Source organism: Acanthaster planci, linkage group LG05 (assembly GCF_054643075.1).
Source record: "Acanthaster planci isolate LZ-2023a linkage group LG05, COTS_SCS, whole genome shotgun sequence".
Lineage (NCBI taxonomy): Eukaryota > Metazoa > Echinodermata > Asteroidea > Valvatida > Acanthasteridae > Acanthaster > Acanthaster planci.
This window is the reverse complement of record NC_141781.1, coordinates 16,894,488-16,909,547: the sequence shown is the minus strand read 5'-3', so window position 1 is coordinate 16,909,547 and position 15,060 is coordinate 16,894,488. Positions and strand designations below refer to the sequence as shown.

General features: G+C 39.9%; 1 protein-coding gene and 1 long non-coding RNA gene across 2 annotated transcripts in view; both read left to right on the top strand.

Annotated features, from left to right (window-relative positions):
* Window positions 1-15,060, top strand: part of LOC110987819 (peptidyl-glycine alpha-amidating monooxygenase B-like) — a 138,248-nt gene that overhangs the window by 31,072 nt on the left and 92,116 nt on the right. The gene's annotated exons all lie outside the window — the stretch shown is intronic.
* On the top strand, window positions 2,059-14,031 carry LOC147799127 (uncharacterized). Its single transcript, XR_015425366.1, has 3 exons — window positions 2,059-5,428; window positions 5,756-11,704; window positions 12,668-14,031. It is a non-coding gene; the product is annotated as an uncharacterized LOC147799127 (long non-coding RNA).

The window sequence follows — 15,060 nt, the reverse complement described above, 5'->3', positions numbered from 1 at the left end:
AGGGAAATATTATATCATTAGAAAAGATAAACCTGGCCGGTATCTTGAATACGGGTGATTCACAATACAGTGCACCATGACCAGGAGTTTGTCATGGAGAGGCCATTTTTCAAGGTGTAGGTAGACAAGAATGACCAACTTACCATGATTTGCATTCAAGCGAATGTCCATCAACAATTTGAGGAAGTCTGTGATTGATAGGAACATTCTGTGCCTCACAAAAACACCATTTTATATTTAAAAACACTTATACCCTAACCATTTCCAAATCCTCAACCCAGACAAAAAAAGCGGAAGAATATCAAATACCCGTTGCATAGCCTAGCTGGTGCAAATAATTTTTGTCGACCGTTTTCCCACAATGCCAAAGGCCACAAATGAAGAAGGCTTCTCTGTGGCAACGAGTGGTGCATGGCATTCTAAATCCCCATTATTGCTGTTGCCAGCGATAATAATGTATGATCAAGGATGTAAATCCATAAATTTGGCTGAAATAGAACAAGAATAACCCATCCTCAGGAATATACACCATAACATTAAATTATTGATCTAATTGTTTACGAGAATGCTGTGATGTAGTGAGTAAAAAAATCCATGAGCAAATATTGAAAAAAATTCCTGTTCAATGGTAAAAAAGTCTAAAAGCATGAGAAATATTTCTGTTTGTTTATAGTTTAAAGAAAACAAATATCAAATTCGATAGAAATGGGATATGCAGTGGAATAGTGTATGTGCAAAAATTATACTAAATGCAAATCAACTGTAGACAATCAAAATTATCAGTGTACAACAATACACTGCTGATCAATCAGTAGTTAATACAGGAAAACAACGATGATGTAAAGGACCCTCACCAACAGAGTACACAAGTCAGTGATGACTTGCGAAACATTTCAACGTTTTAACGAACGGAATGCAAACAGTACTAAGGAGGCAACCTTCTCACCAAGACTTATACCTACTTGGTTATAAAAAATTTGGAGCAATAAGCTCATAGTCAATTATCTCAAAGCTAGGGAGATGGCGCCCATTCATTTTGTGCGTGCTTCTCAACTGGGCGAGGGTAGGAAATCCGGCTACCAAAATTCGTCAAACGAAAGTAGGCAAACGTTATTCAAACTTTATTCTATAATAGTATAGTAATCTAAAAAACTAAAAGACTTTCGCCCTGTAAAATTCATTTGTGATTTCCTCTTTACATGAAGATGTCTGTATCTCAATTTAGGATTAATAGATCAGATCGCCATTGAAATTACTCCTTCCTACATATATATCCTTCCAGCAACTTTACCAATTCATAATACATAAATTTTAATTTGTTATTCCCCACATCAAACACATCAGCTGACTAATTACTTACATTACTAATTGATTTCTTGAAGTTTGACGACTTTCTCACCATGATTGACTAAGTAAAGTTTCAGTGTACTCCCTGGTGTGTTCACAAATGTTTACTGCAGCCATACTATGCAAGGATTACGATGTTGGAGCTGTGGCATTCGGGGTTCCTTGCAGATTTCATAGTGATCAAGACAGAAATTTCGAGATTAGAGTTATCTTTGAACTCTGTGAGGTGTATGGTGTTACCACAAGCAGGACAAGGTCATACCACCCTGAAAGAAAAGGAGAGTTCGAGCTTTAACCGCACCATACATGGTCCCCTCCACACACTCCTTTGACCAGAAGCACAGATGGCAGGAAAACCTCAGAGAGCTGATCTTTGCATACAATGCCAACATTGTAAAAAAATCTGTAAAATTACAATATTTTCCCCGTAAAATTAAAGATTTACGCCATTATTTGTGGCTTAACAACATTTTATATGTGAATAAACACATTTTCTGGTAAAAACTAGCGTACTGTTAAATGACTTGTTCTTATAGACGAAACTGTAAATGTATGTTGTTGGCTATCATATATTGAAATCAGTGCTGTTTAAAAACGCCTTTTTTATCAAATATTAATGTAATTCATTGATCATTTTACAGATATTTTTCAGAGGGAAAATGCAACACGTACGTTTTTGCTAGCTTTCTGTTTCACATGATTCTTTTTTAAAACTTTATTTTACTTTATTATAATTTTTTATTACATTTATTCACATTCCTATACGTCTTTTTATAAATATAGCTTTTTTTTATTATTGTTGCTCACAGCCAGGATAACTACCACTGGTTTGCAAATCTTCGCCCTCGTGCATTTGATTCGAGCAATAGAAACTTCTACTTGGCACACACATACGTGTACATCCTGTCAATTTACACTGCATCAGCGTAAAGCGCACATGGGGAATGCCTCCCCGATTTCACATACCGATGTACGCATAATTTTTTGCATTGACCAGTTACGTTTTTTGAACCAGTCTAACCTGTCCTTGTTGTGTTATGAGTATTGTGTGTTACGCCCCTCCAGCGGCGGCGAGGGCGCCCTCCTCCTTGGGGCATGGTGCGGACGGCACATACCAGAAGGTTCCTGAGTGGGTAGCTTAGAGACCCAAGAAAATTACATGACATCTATCTTCAAAACCTAACCTGACTAGTCCAATGCTTGATAACATAACCGGGACGATAATGACTTCAAAATAAACGACCTCTGACACCTGACACTGTTTACAACAAATTGATATTGGTTTATTCCATACTTCTCAAACCAGAAACCAATAAAGGGTGCTTTTAATTGGTGACTTGGGACAGGAGGACTTAATGACATGACCGATTTAGTGCACGTAGACTAACAACTAACGTGGACAAAATGACGGATCGTGGGAGTCGGTAAGGGCCGCCACCTTATACACAACGTGTATGAAGTCTTACCACACTCCTGTTCAGTTGTCTGCTCTGCCTAAACCACAGCTCTGGGTTTCCTACAGCAGGATGCAAGGTTCTACTACAACACAAACCCTGTGTGCCTTATATAGCCTCTCAAGCCGGCCCCTCCTGCAGCTACACCTGCGTGCATGCTACATGTGACCAAACAGTATGTACTCAAAATCTCTATGAACTAGAGCATTTTGTGGCCAATGAACTTGAAGGTTTGTAGAAAAGACAAGTTTAGGTGGGCAAAGAGAATACCAGCTTGTGTTTGAGTGAGATTTGGAAGAAATTGGCACCTGAAAACAGTCTGTTTTTCGAGAAGTGAAGGCATCGATATTTCAAAATGGCTTCACGATTACATTTTAATGGTGATCTTCCATGGAAATAAATATCTTCAAAAATTATCGGTTAATGAATGGAAATTTGAAAAAATGAACAATCATAAACTGGGCTTTAACTTGATGTACATCTCAATGCCTGAGAAACTCGTGAGTATTTTTCCTGATTTTTTGAAGTTCGGCTATTTATCACTGTTGGCCATGGCAGTTTATTTACTGGCCTGGAACCCTCTGTTACCGTGCAGAGCGGCATCTGTAGTCTTATCCCATGCCATCGCCTAGCGCCTTCTGTTGTGTCACAGTATGCACACTTGACTCAATGACATGGGAACCAGAGGCAAGAAACTTAGCACGTACTGTATGCAAACACGTAAGGTTGGCCAAAAGTTACTCTTTATTATGTATCTGATCATCCAACAGTGTATTTAGCGCCAATTACAGGATGATAATGAGTGAAGAAGACAATGAAGAAATGTTCATTTTTCGGGGGAAACCCATGGACTCAGGTAGGGACTGAAAACCTAATCTACATGTTGACTGTGCCAGGTTTGAACATATCCGCCCCCAGAGGTGGAAGGCGAGGAAAGAGAAACTCCCCAATTATTATTCATTGTCACGGCTCGGCCTGAAATGAGTCTTGTCCAGTTTCTACAGACACAAATGCGATTTCGCTACCTCAGGTACGGTTACGTGGCTTTTAAAATATGTATAGCATTGTATGGTATTTTGATTAGATACCTAAAAATTTTGCATGTTTCTTTGAAATTTGCCTTAGCTTTGACCAACGTACGACCTACGGCTAATGCTCAGTCATTGGTGGTCATTGCAACCCGGTAAATCGGATTAATTGTGAGTTAAATTTGAATAGAGCTGGTACAAAGAGTTCTTTAAATTCAAGTGAACATAACAATTTTGAATTCTCCAAACTGTAACAAAACATTGGATAGATAGACCTAGTACTAGTCTCATCCTGGTACTCGATGCAGTGGTTTGCGCAGCCCACTAGTATAAAAGGCAGCGCCGTGCACCATGCACATCTCCCCCACTTAGGCATGCACCGTGTACCGTGTTCTTGCTCATCGAGTTCCTCTGTGTGCTTTATCTACCTCAAATAGTGTTGTAAGCAGTTTTGGCGACCTTCCGCTGCATGTGGAAGGGGACCCAGCAGGCTGGTAACGTGGCATTGCTCTGGTGAGTGGGCCAGTTAGCTTCGCCAAACTGTGATTTACGTTAATATTTAACCTAGAACAAGTTGATGCCTATTAGGAGTCAATCGCATTTGAAGGCGTAGGCATTGTCTAAACAGGCACAATAAACCATTCTAAAAGTTACACCAGTGTGTTAGGCCTAGTGAGTGTTAGTGTTCTCTGATGCACTGCGGTGCCTGGGGTACATTCCTCCCCAAACAAATTATGTCCCGGGGTTTTCCCTGTAGACGTTCGTCGGGAAGGCCTAATCTCCAGCATCCGTCTGGTGGCACTCCTCAACAGGTGCGAGGGTTGGCGGCACGTTACAATATACATGACACTGTTACCATACCTTGTGATTCGGGGCAAGCTTTTGAGAGGCATTGCACCAATAGAATGTTTTCAATGGATAAAAAGGGCACAATATATGACCAGTCCATTCCAGGGATGGCAGTCACTGTTGTCGGTATTACAGTGTCCTTAGTCTGGGGAATTAAAATCGTTATGGTTATGTGCAGTTGGATAACTCAGTGTACCCAATTTTATTCACATTTAACTCGCAAAAGGCTTATTACACGTATTCCCTTGGTAAATGAAAGTCCCTGCCATTAACATGTATTATTTTTAACACAGTAAAGTTATAGGCCTAGATATATATGAATGCAAAGCATAATTATCGCAGTCGATGTACATCAAAAGAAGCAAACTGAAAACTATTCACTTCTTTCAAAAGGGCACTTTTTAATACGGGCAGAACTAAATAACCTAAGTAGTTGGGTATGTAAAATGGACATGATCAACCAAAATGTTAATCTGGCCTTACAGTATTGGATTGAATTTTCTGTACACAGTACACAGAAAACTGAAATATATTAAAGACCTGAGACTTGGCTGATGTACATCAAATTTCCGTAAGGTAAAGATAAGCTGCTAAGCTTATCTTTACCTTACGGAAATTTTGATTGAGCAAGCCTGATTTGTTTACATTTCTTCTTGCTCTGTACACAGGGTCCCATCCCAGTACGGGTTTGGCGTTGATGCATTGTTCAATTGTCATCCCATCTTTTGCTACAGTCAAACTGAAATCAAGGTAGGACCTACAAGTGCATATTTTCATAGCAAGAGTGTCAGTATCAGAGCCCACATAAGGCCTTATCAAATACTCCAAAATGATAAGAATGTACAATTTCGTTGTGTCGTGGGTTGTCAAAAAACATGGTTCACATAAAAAGGTCTCATTATAGAGAAACCATGGAGTGTTATTGCTGGTGTACTTTTCCATTGTTCATTGGATATTTGTTACTATAAGTGTACTAAGACACACTCTAGACCAGGGTTGAAATTATTATCAACAGTACAGTTACAAACCTTCAGTCAATGATCCCAAGTTTACATTGTAATTGTCCTTTGATTGCAGATGCTTCCTAGGCCTAAAACCATCTACCAGGTTGAAAGCAAGCAGGAGAAGACCACCTTGGAGTCTTCATGCTTGCAAATGGGTTGAAAAATGTCGAAAATGAATGGGTCCTCTACTTGTTAAGCTTGACACTGATTGTTACTTATTAGGCCAAAAAACTGTTCTGCTTCCGATTACATGTACATGCCTCTTAAAAGTAGGGTTGGTAGGTCAGAAATTTGGAGGGGTCAGTTTTTGGCATGAGTGAGAATGACAGCTACCGAAAATTGCCTCAAAAGGTGGGAAAAAAATTGCCTCACTCTATGTAAAAATTCCTACAGTCAAAAATTCTTCAAAATTATGTACTTTTACACCACTATAGACGATGCTAATCAGATAATCACAATGGCAACTGGCAAGCAGTGTCCTTGTATAGTCTGGTAAGCCTCCATGATGCCTCCAGGCTAGCAATAGACCTTGTGCCACGGTAGGAAATTTTACCTAAGCTCACTCGCTTCAAGTATGAGCAAAGCAACCTCAAATTTAACTTGTGAACATCGCCGAACACACTTATAGACAACAGACTAAGTTCTGTGAATTAACTTGCAGAAACATTCTTGCAACATCAATGTTTTTTTGACGTGCAGCTGTAGGGTTTCATGCATGTACTGCCAAAGATGTGTAACAATACTGTTAGTTTAGACTGGATGCTGCATTTCTGTCCTGCCTTTTGACCGAAAAATTGGGTCGGTCGGAAAACCGGAAGCAGAGGTATTTTGGATGGGGCCTTGTACAGATCCAAATTATTTTCCAAGGAAAGGTAAACCTATACCAAACAGCATTTTCAAAGTAACAAACAAGACTCCTCTCAGTAAATGGGGAATGCAAAGCTAGAAGCTGTAACTCATTTATAACAGGGTTTGGATAAGAAACACTTTATTAAACATTGTACTTCCAAATTGTTCATGACAATTTGCCCTCTTTTTATCATTTTGTAAAGCAACTCTGAAATGTTGAAAAGGTGTTATTTTTCTGGAAGAGGATGCAAAAGTCTAAAAACAAAACAAAGAAGTGAATCAAATTTTGAAATGTTTGCCAAGAGGAAATTTTGCTCTGGAAAAGAATACAACACATATATTTTTAATGAAGCTGAAAAGTTCGGCATTTAGTTATTGTATTACTATTTTCCCCTAATTTCCTGCAAATGTAAACAAAAAAAGGAGATCTCAAATGTTTGTATTTCAAGAAAAGCCTGGAAGCCAATGTTCTTCTCTCTTGTGTTTTACAGTGTTATAGTTGAACAGTTCCTAACTACCAAGTTCGGTGTGAGGTTTTGAACTGGCTAGAGGGCAAAAATTTAACAAGAATAATGCACAGTTGTTGGTAAATACAATGAGTAAGTTTACAAAATGATTAAAGATTTTAAACACTCCTGATTACAAATTAAATTTAAATTATTTTGTTAAACATTAAATTGTTATGGTTTTTTTACAACAATGAACCAGCTATATTCATTTAAGTTATTTTTGCATAAATTCTATTTTTCTATAAGCAATTATGGTCAGAAGTCATCATTTTATTTTGTAATTTACTTTTTACATTAACCATCCCATGCCCATGTTCTCCAGTGCTGTTCCCTCCCAATAAGTTCAGTCTTTGCGCTAAACTTGGAACTTGAAAAGAACTAGACTAGCCCACTGTTTTGGTATTTTTTAAAAAACTGTTTTATAATGTTGAACCGATTCGAGAAATTCAGCAGAGTTTAACAAAGTTTTATATTTGATATGAGCAGTTTCAAGATCTCCCACAAATGAGAAGAAATTTGCATAAAGGTTTACCAGTATGTCGAATGAAAAATATAACTTCCGAGCTTGAAGTCACAATTGCTTCCGAAAGTAAAATACAAACTATGCTAGAGCGTTTGGTTTTGGAGGCAAATCTACAAACCTATCAGTTTCTCATTATTTCTTGAAGCGCATTTAAACATCTTGTCATACAGTGTGAATTATGTTAAGTTTTCTGTCAAGTTCAATTAAAAGGAATTGACACCAGAGAACTGAGGTTTTTGTGCGAATTGATGTTTATGGGTTATTTCTGTCTTCCGTTTAGTATACAGCTTTATTTGACTTCTTGATGCACGACCAGCACTAATGAAGGACTTTCAAAGCAATTTTGCATAAACTCACTGGAGTGGGTCCCAAAATATTATACAATGGCATCAAACAATGTAGACACGCCCTCAATTTTACTGGACAGTCCACCTTGTTCCACCAGCATAATGTCTGTTATTCTACTTAACTTGAGTGTGAAATTACATCACAAGGACTCTAATTTTAAATGCTTCTTCTGTAATTTTAATTCAAAATGCTGTAATTTCATCCTGAGGATTGTGTCAAAGGACGGGTTGGACCCTTAGACACACTGGCCTGGTTATGTTCTTCAACTAGCATGAGAGTTGTTCATTTACAGAATGTAATGGGAAGTTACATTTACTGAAGCAGCAATTTCACATCTTTATTGACATAACGATAGAATTGAAAAGCTGTAGATTTACAATCGAATGGACATAAATTTACTGTTGTATGGCTTCCACATTCTTACAAGCCATTGATGTAAAATTACAACAGCAGGGCTGTTATGTTGTAACTGTAATTAAACGATGTGTGTATAATTTTACAGTGGCTGGTTTTTTACGTCCAAACGACTTGGAAATTCCAGTAACAAAACTGAAAGTAAAACTTAATTAAAAAAAAAGATTTTTACAGTTTATTCCTCGACAGGCTACCTACATTGTACCTTCCTGTCGGACGAAAACCAAGGCTACCGGTAGACCATCTACATGTACTTGGGTTTTGGAAAGAGGAGAATAATGAAGCATATACATGTATATGACCAATGGGTGGCCGATCACCATGCATGAATGAATCAAACCTTCGTGAGAGAGCTGCAGGTATTACAGAAAGCTAGGCCCTTCAAAGAAAACAAAGTCTTAGTGCGTCTATTATAAGACCTTTTATAGCATTGTTTATTTTGAGCCACTTACCTCTGCATGAAACCTGCACATTCGACACACGAGGCAGTTCTGGCCTGGCCTCCATGGTAGACACACACACCGTTGACAAGCTCTGAGTGATTGCCTTTTTGTCCGAATAAACCAACATGTTGTTCTTTGACGTTATTTGTTGTCTCCGACATGTACCATTTCATTTTGTGTCTCATTTACTTGGATCAGTATTTCTGCCTAATTAGGTATTCCGCCGTCAGTCTCTTGAAGTTTTGAGCGAAGAAATGCCCCCATGTTTGACACCTATTGCTTATTTTTTTCCAAGCCCTGTCAAGTAGCGTCAGAAAACCACCTAGACAGCTAAGTTCATGTTACATTGGTGGCAGCGGTGGGATATTTCAGTCGTTGATATTCTGAATTTGCATGAAGCATTGCGTAGCATTATAGTTTTCAAGCATTTTCTAGGCAAACAGTAGTTGTTTGAGCCAGAGTGTTAGCCCACCGGAAGAAGAGAGAACTCCAGCAGGAAATCCAGATCGCCCGGAGAGCCAGAGGTGTTAAGCTGGCCGGAAGAAGAAAGAAGTCAAGCCGGAAACTCCAAGCTGTCTGTAGAGCAAGAAGTTCAGAGCTGGCCAAAAAGGGAGACAGAATTTCAACTGGAAACCCTGACCCACCTGAATAGCCAGAACTGCCGGCTGGACTCCGAGTGGTTGAATAATGGCTTTTCCAAGGACCTATGGTGTATACCCATCCTTGACGTCATCTTCGCAAGGTAAAAGTTAGTTCTGTGAGTTCCTGACCACAGAACTGGAAAGTGTGGGTAAGGAAATTGAGGCACTATCAGCAACCATAGTGTGCCAGATGAATAATGTTAAAGGTCAACAACCTGAACTAAGTAGTGAACCATGGCCTGACCTGCACCAATGGAATACTGGACCGAGTTAGCAGAAGTCAAAACTTGCAAGCTACACCGACCAGCAAGAGCACACACTACTGAAATCGAAATCTGCAAAGCTACCAGAATAAAGAGGATTATCTGAATATTCACAAAACTGGCACAGCAGACTTAAGCACCATAGCAGACCTCTTGCCTCAGTATTGGCCCGAGTCCAAGACAGTCTACCCCCCAGACGTGGGACAACGGAAGTGTCTGAGCCACAATTTAGAGCAAACAGGATTTGGCAAATTTGGAGTGAAGCAAGATCGCACGTTGGGCATGCATCCAGGGAGTGATTATGTGCCGAGTGTACAACTGCTAGAGGCCACTTATTCGATAGTGGCAGAACTTCGCCCAGTAGGACCTGCTTATGGTTTGCCAACCGTGCAGCAGACTGTTAAAGGTCAGTTTATCTGTACAAATTCTACGCCATAGTTTACAGCAAACTTGTAGTATACCGGCTGGAGGTTACCCAGGGAGGGATGCAGCACCAACCGCATTGTGTTTGTTCTACCGTTGCCAGTCATACGGGCATTTAATACCTTTTCAAATGAACTGATCGGAGGTGGCAAATTGCCCAATGAATGGACAACACAGATGCCAAGGTTTGAAGCTACCAAGGCTTACTCTTTAGTCAATGATGCGCCAGCTGGGGTTGATTGGAAAATGTCTCAGCGAACAGACAACAAAAATCACAGTTACAATGTTGACATTACAAGGAAGACTTTTCCAGCATCGTATTCGATGGTAGGATTAGCAACCTCGAAAAAAATGCAGTTCCCCAGTGGATGCACCAATGGCAGTTATGTTGACAGAGGAATAGCCCCGGCATATTACTCCCCTGAGGGAACAAACTGGTAAGAAGTTCCCTCGAGGCTATCAGCCAAAAGTAGCGGCCACCGAGCCTATGGAAAATCCGGTCAAAATCAAGCAAGAGAAAGGTGGCACGACAAAGGTTTTGGAACGAGCACGGGAAAGGCTGCTATTGAAGCCAGACCGGTACAACAGGAAGACATCCTGGATAGCCTACCACAAACACTTCAAGCTCTGTGCAGAGTTGAGTGGCTTGAATGAGTGTGACAAGGTACACAAATTATGGAAAGTCGTAAATAACCAAAACAAAGGGAAAAACCAATGGCCGGATGCAAAAGACCTTAAGTGCTATAAGTGTAACCAGTATATAAAGGCATATCAAGTGGAATTGCCTTCTGCTTGCAGAGTCATGCGAGGATGACAAAGGGGAAGTGACAAGAGAAGTCTGCAACAAACTTGAGAACCAGGAAAACTCTTAGAGACTGTGTCCAAGTCCCACAATACAGCTCAACAAAAGGGGCCTACAAAAAGAATATACTGAGCAGGAGTGTCATTGTAGCTGAGGAAGGACTTCATATGGACACCATGGTAAATGGAGGAAAGGTAGTGGCACTTATTGACTACGGTAGTTTGAGAGCCAACTGTTTCAGGAAATGTAAGATTTACTTGGTATCGCGTTCCCCCCCCTCGCTTCTGAGTTCTGCTTGTTGGTGGGTTTTTTTGTGTGTGTGCTGAATATTTTAAATATGCTGTAATATTCAACATACGAGCCGGCACTTATACGTTGATTCTTAAGGTGACCACGATTCTGCATATTAGTGAGTCAGTCTCCAGTTACGTTCCATCAGGAAGTTCCAGCAAATATTTACATTTCAGGTGTTTCAAAGGGTTTGAAATCAATGTATTTTGTTAAGTTTATTTAATATTGAAAACTACAGTGTACAAGAAATTGGCGAATTACCAACATTGCCACTGCAACCACAAGGCTAATGTGACAGGTCATTTACATATAGCCCTTGCGCAGCGCCCTCGTTTGATAGCTAAGCTTGTTCAACATTAGTTTATTGCCGGATCTTTCTTCAGTGAGTTATTCACCCCACAGCGCTGGTACAGACAACACCACAGTAGTCCAAGATCTACCTCATTGTTAGTTGCTGGCAGAAGTTTCATTAATAGCCTTTACACCTCGTGTTAGCTCTAGATTGACTGGGCTAGGGTAAGTCCATTTTGTTCTCGATGTTGTAGTTTCTAGATTTTTACACTTTTGTATTTTCAGAAAGTTATTGTGGTTTTCCAGAGTTAGTTGAAGCTCAATTACATGTATTACCTTTGTTAAGTGTATTTTAGATACACTTAAGACAAGTGTATCTTTGTTATGATAAGTGTGTGCTTTACTCTCAGCAATTCAGAAAGTTTAGTGTATAAATTCTTAGTTTCTTTGTTAATTCTGCATTAGTGTCCATAGACAGTGCAGTGTATCAGAGCATAGAGCCACAGTGCAGCCCTTACTCCCTTAGTTTGCTGCATATATAATGAGATGCACACATTTTCTTGGAAGTTGCCCATGCCTTAGTACAGGGAGACAGGATATGAGCCACAAGGTTCATTACCCTCTAGAGACTTCACTGACCACATTGTTTATTGGTGTGTATACAATGGAGGTATAATGCCACTACATTGCAGTTGCTTTAGTAGACTTGCATACTAACCCCTAAGGTTCTGCTAATACTAGATGGTGGTGCAGACATGTGTTCTTATTATTATAAGATTATGTGTTCTTTTTCTTTGAGTTTAATAATATGCTAGTACAGTATCACCGTTGCTTTGACTTGTTGAGATAAGTTATATCCTAAGTCAGTTCTTCATGGATCCTTAGGTTATAGTTATAATGCTGAGTGGACAGATTTAAGTTTGTGGCTTAGACAGTGGAAGTTGTTGCACTTTTCGAAGTTAATTCCTTTCTTGACTGTGAGTTAAAGCATATGCATGCCTTGTATTTTTAGACTGGAATGTAACTCAACTTAATTCTAGATCGGTGAACTGCACGACTTCATTTTCTGTTCTTTGATGATTTAGAATATTTTGCAGTTATAATAACTTTCTTCGTAATTTACATTGTTTAATTGGAATTCTCCAAGGCATTGTATTTACATGGAAATTACTTATTGTATCTTTCCAGGGGTTTTTCTTGTGGCGACACCATAATAAAGAACTTGAGTGAGATAATGCACACTATCTGTGTCGATCGTATCTTCTCACTGTTACATTAGCAAGGAAGACTATTAGGTTGGGAGTTCAGTAATGGAGCGGATAGGAACCAAGAAAGTCGGCCTTTCACAAAAGTTACAGCAGAAATGAAACGGACCCTACATTGTCACCAAGTGATCAGTGACGTGCTCGTCTGGATCCAGAAAAGCAGTTGACACAAGCCATGGGTGTTACACGTCAATCAGCTTAAAAATACTCCATGAAGAATTGGATTGAGATTGGCCAAAGTCAGTGGACCTAGGTGAGGGTCCATTGCCAAGCACAGACAACATACCTACAGACACACTGTAGGACGACGACCCTCTGAATGATATGCCAGAGGAAGTTGCTTCTGGTGATGACCACAAGGAGGAGCAAGACGAACCTGAACTGAATGACCAAGAGGACAGAGAGGGCCCCAGACCAAGACGTAACTGTCTCCCCCACAACAAACAACAAAACTTCAAACCTAATGGCTAATCAAGAGGTATTCTTCATCTATCTGTTTCAGAAAGATGAATCGTGACCGATGCAGTCCCCCCCCCAGCAAGTAGCAATGCAGTGAGTGTTAGAAGCAGTTTTGGAGTTCGGCTTTATTGAGGAGGCATATTGACGAACAGCATGTGGAGAACGAGAAATTTAAGTGCCCCTAATGCCCTATCCTATTCTGCCAAAAGCATGACCTAGATTGACATTGGCAGTCCCAGCACCCATTACTGGACCGAGCCCAGTCTAATGTGGCTTTTGCGAACCCCGGGACCCGGGTTCGCATTCAAGACCTCCCCACCTAGTTTATGGCCTTTCTAGTGGTAAACGACCCACGATATAATGGCTTCAATCAGTACACGGCCATGTGTGTCCACTTTTAGGTCTGATTTACGGCGGTGTGGTTTGTCTGCAGTAGGCACTGTGTGGTTACAGCGTGGCCTGGCTGCAGGCAGGAGAGTGCGGTAGTGAACTTATGTGTGAGTGATCAACGTACATGTACATGTATGTACAGCAACTAAATGTACACTGTACATGTAGCTTCACCTTGACGTCCTGTACATACGTACATATGTACATGTACAAGCACATGTACTGTACATGTACCTGCACATGTACATCTGGGTACTTGTCATTGTGTGACCACTTGCATGAAATTCCACAATAATTCATGGCCAATATACAGCGCAATTTGGATGGTCAAGATGTAATATTTCTCGTGTATTCGAAAACAACATTACTTCTTATAAGTTCAATTGTTTTCCTTTCCTCGGCTGTTTCAAACATAAAGAGAGAATGGGCTCAATTTGACCACTTTTCCAATCATAACGGAATTGTCTGAGAGGATCAAAACTGGAACAAGAATACGCTCTCACATAAGTCTTCCCTGCTTCTCAATCCTAGTCATTTGTACGGTGGGGTAATTTACAGTACAGTGAAGCTCAACTGAATACATAATACACTACTCAAAAGAATTTAAGGAGCAAGAGAACAGAATGACACGCATGATTGCACCAACATTGTTGAGTATATTGTTTGAGAACCGATTGACAACACCTGAATGATTTTCACATAACTTTAATGCCTCTTGTTCCGAAACGGTAGCCCAAATAGACAATGACAAAAACATTCTGTTCTCTTATTCCTCTAATTCTTTTGAGTAATGTGTTCAAAACCATGAAGAATTTACTGCAAACGCAAAAGTTGCGAAAATGCTTTGCTAACAACAGATATGCATGGAAGTTTGGTCGGCCTGGCTGGCCGGGCTGCTAAGGATTCAAAGCTGAGAAACCATCATGCAGGCTTGTGTTGTTCGTAACATAAATGCCAACATCATATCTTGTGCAAAATGTTACCGATGCCAGTGATCGACCCATGTTCTCAACACAATGAAAGGTGGAACAGCGTCTCGTAATGCACTGCCTCACAAAAGATATCCATGCCGGTGTCAAGGTTGATCCGCTCTGTGCATTTGCTTGGTGAAGAATTTACACAAATATTTTACTGTAAAGTGACACAAAGACCCGATCTCATTGACTTCTGCCCTCAGTCCTTAAACAGACGCACTACATTTATACAGACTGAAATTTAAGTCTAATGGCCGATGTGAAACATCAGATATCTTCAATAATCTTTCCTGGACGGACTCATAAACCTTTAAATTAATTTTCACCGCTCCTGCGTGCATTCACGGTATGCAAAAATGTCCAAAAATATTATTCCACAAAAACTGCATTTATCTGTTCACCCCATTAACCCGGACTTGGTATTACGAGTGTGGACATAGTAATTTTTGTATGCCCACATTGTGTACCACCGTGAAACAATAACGGAGTCATT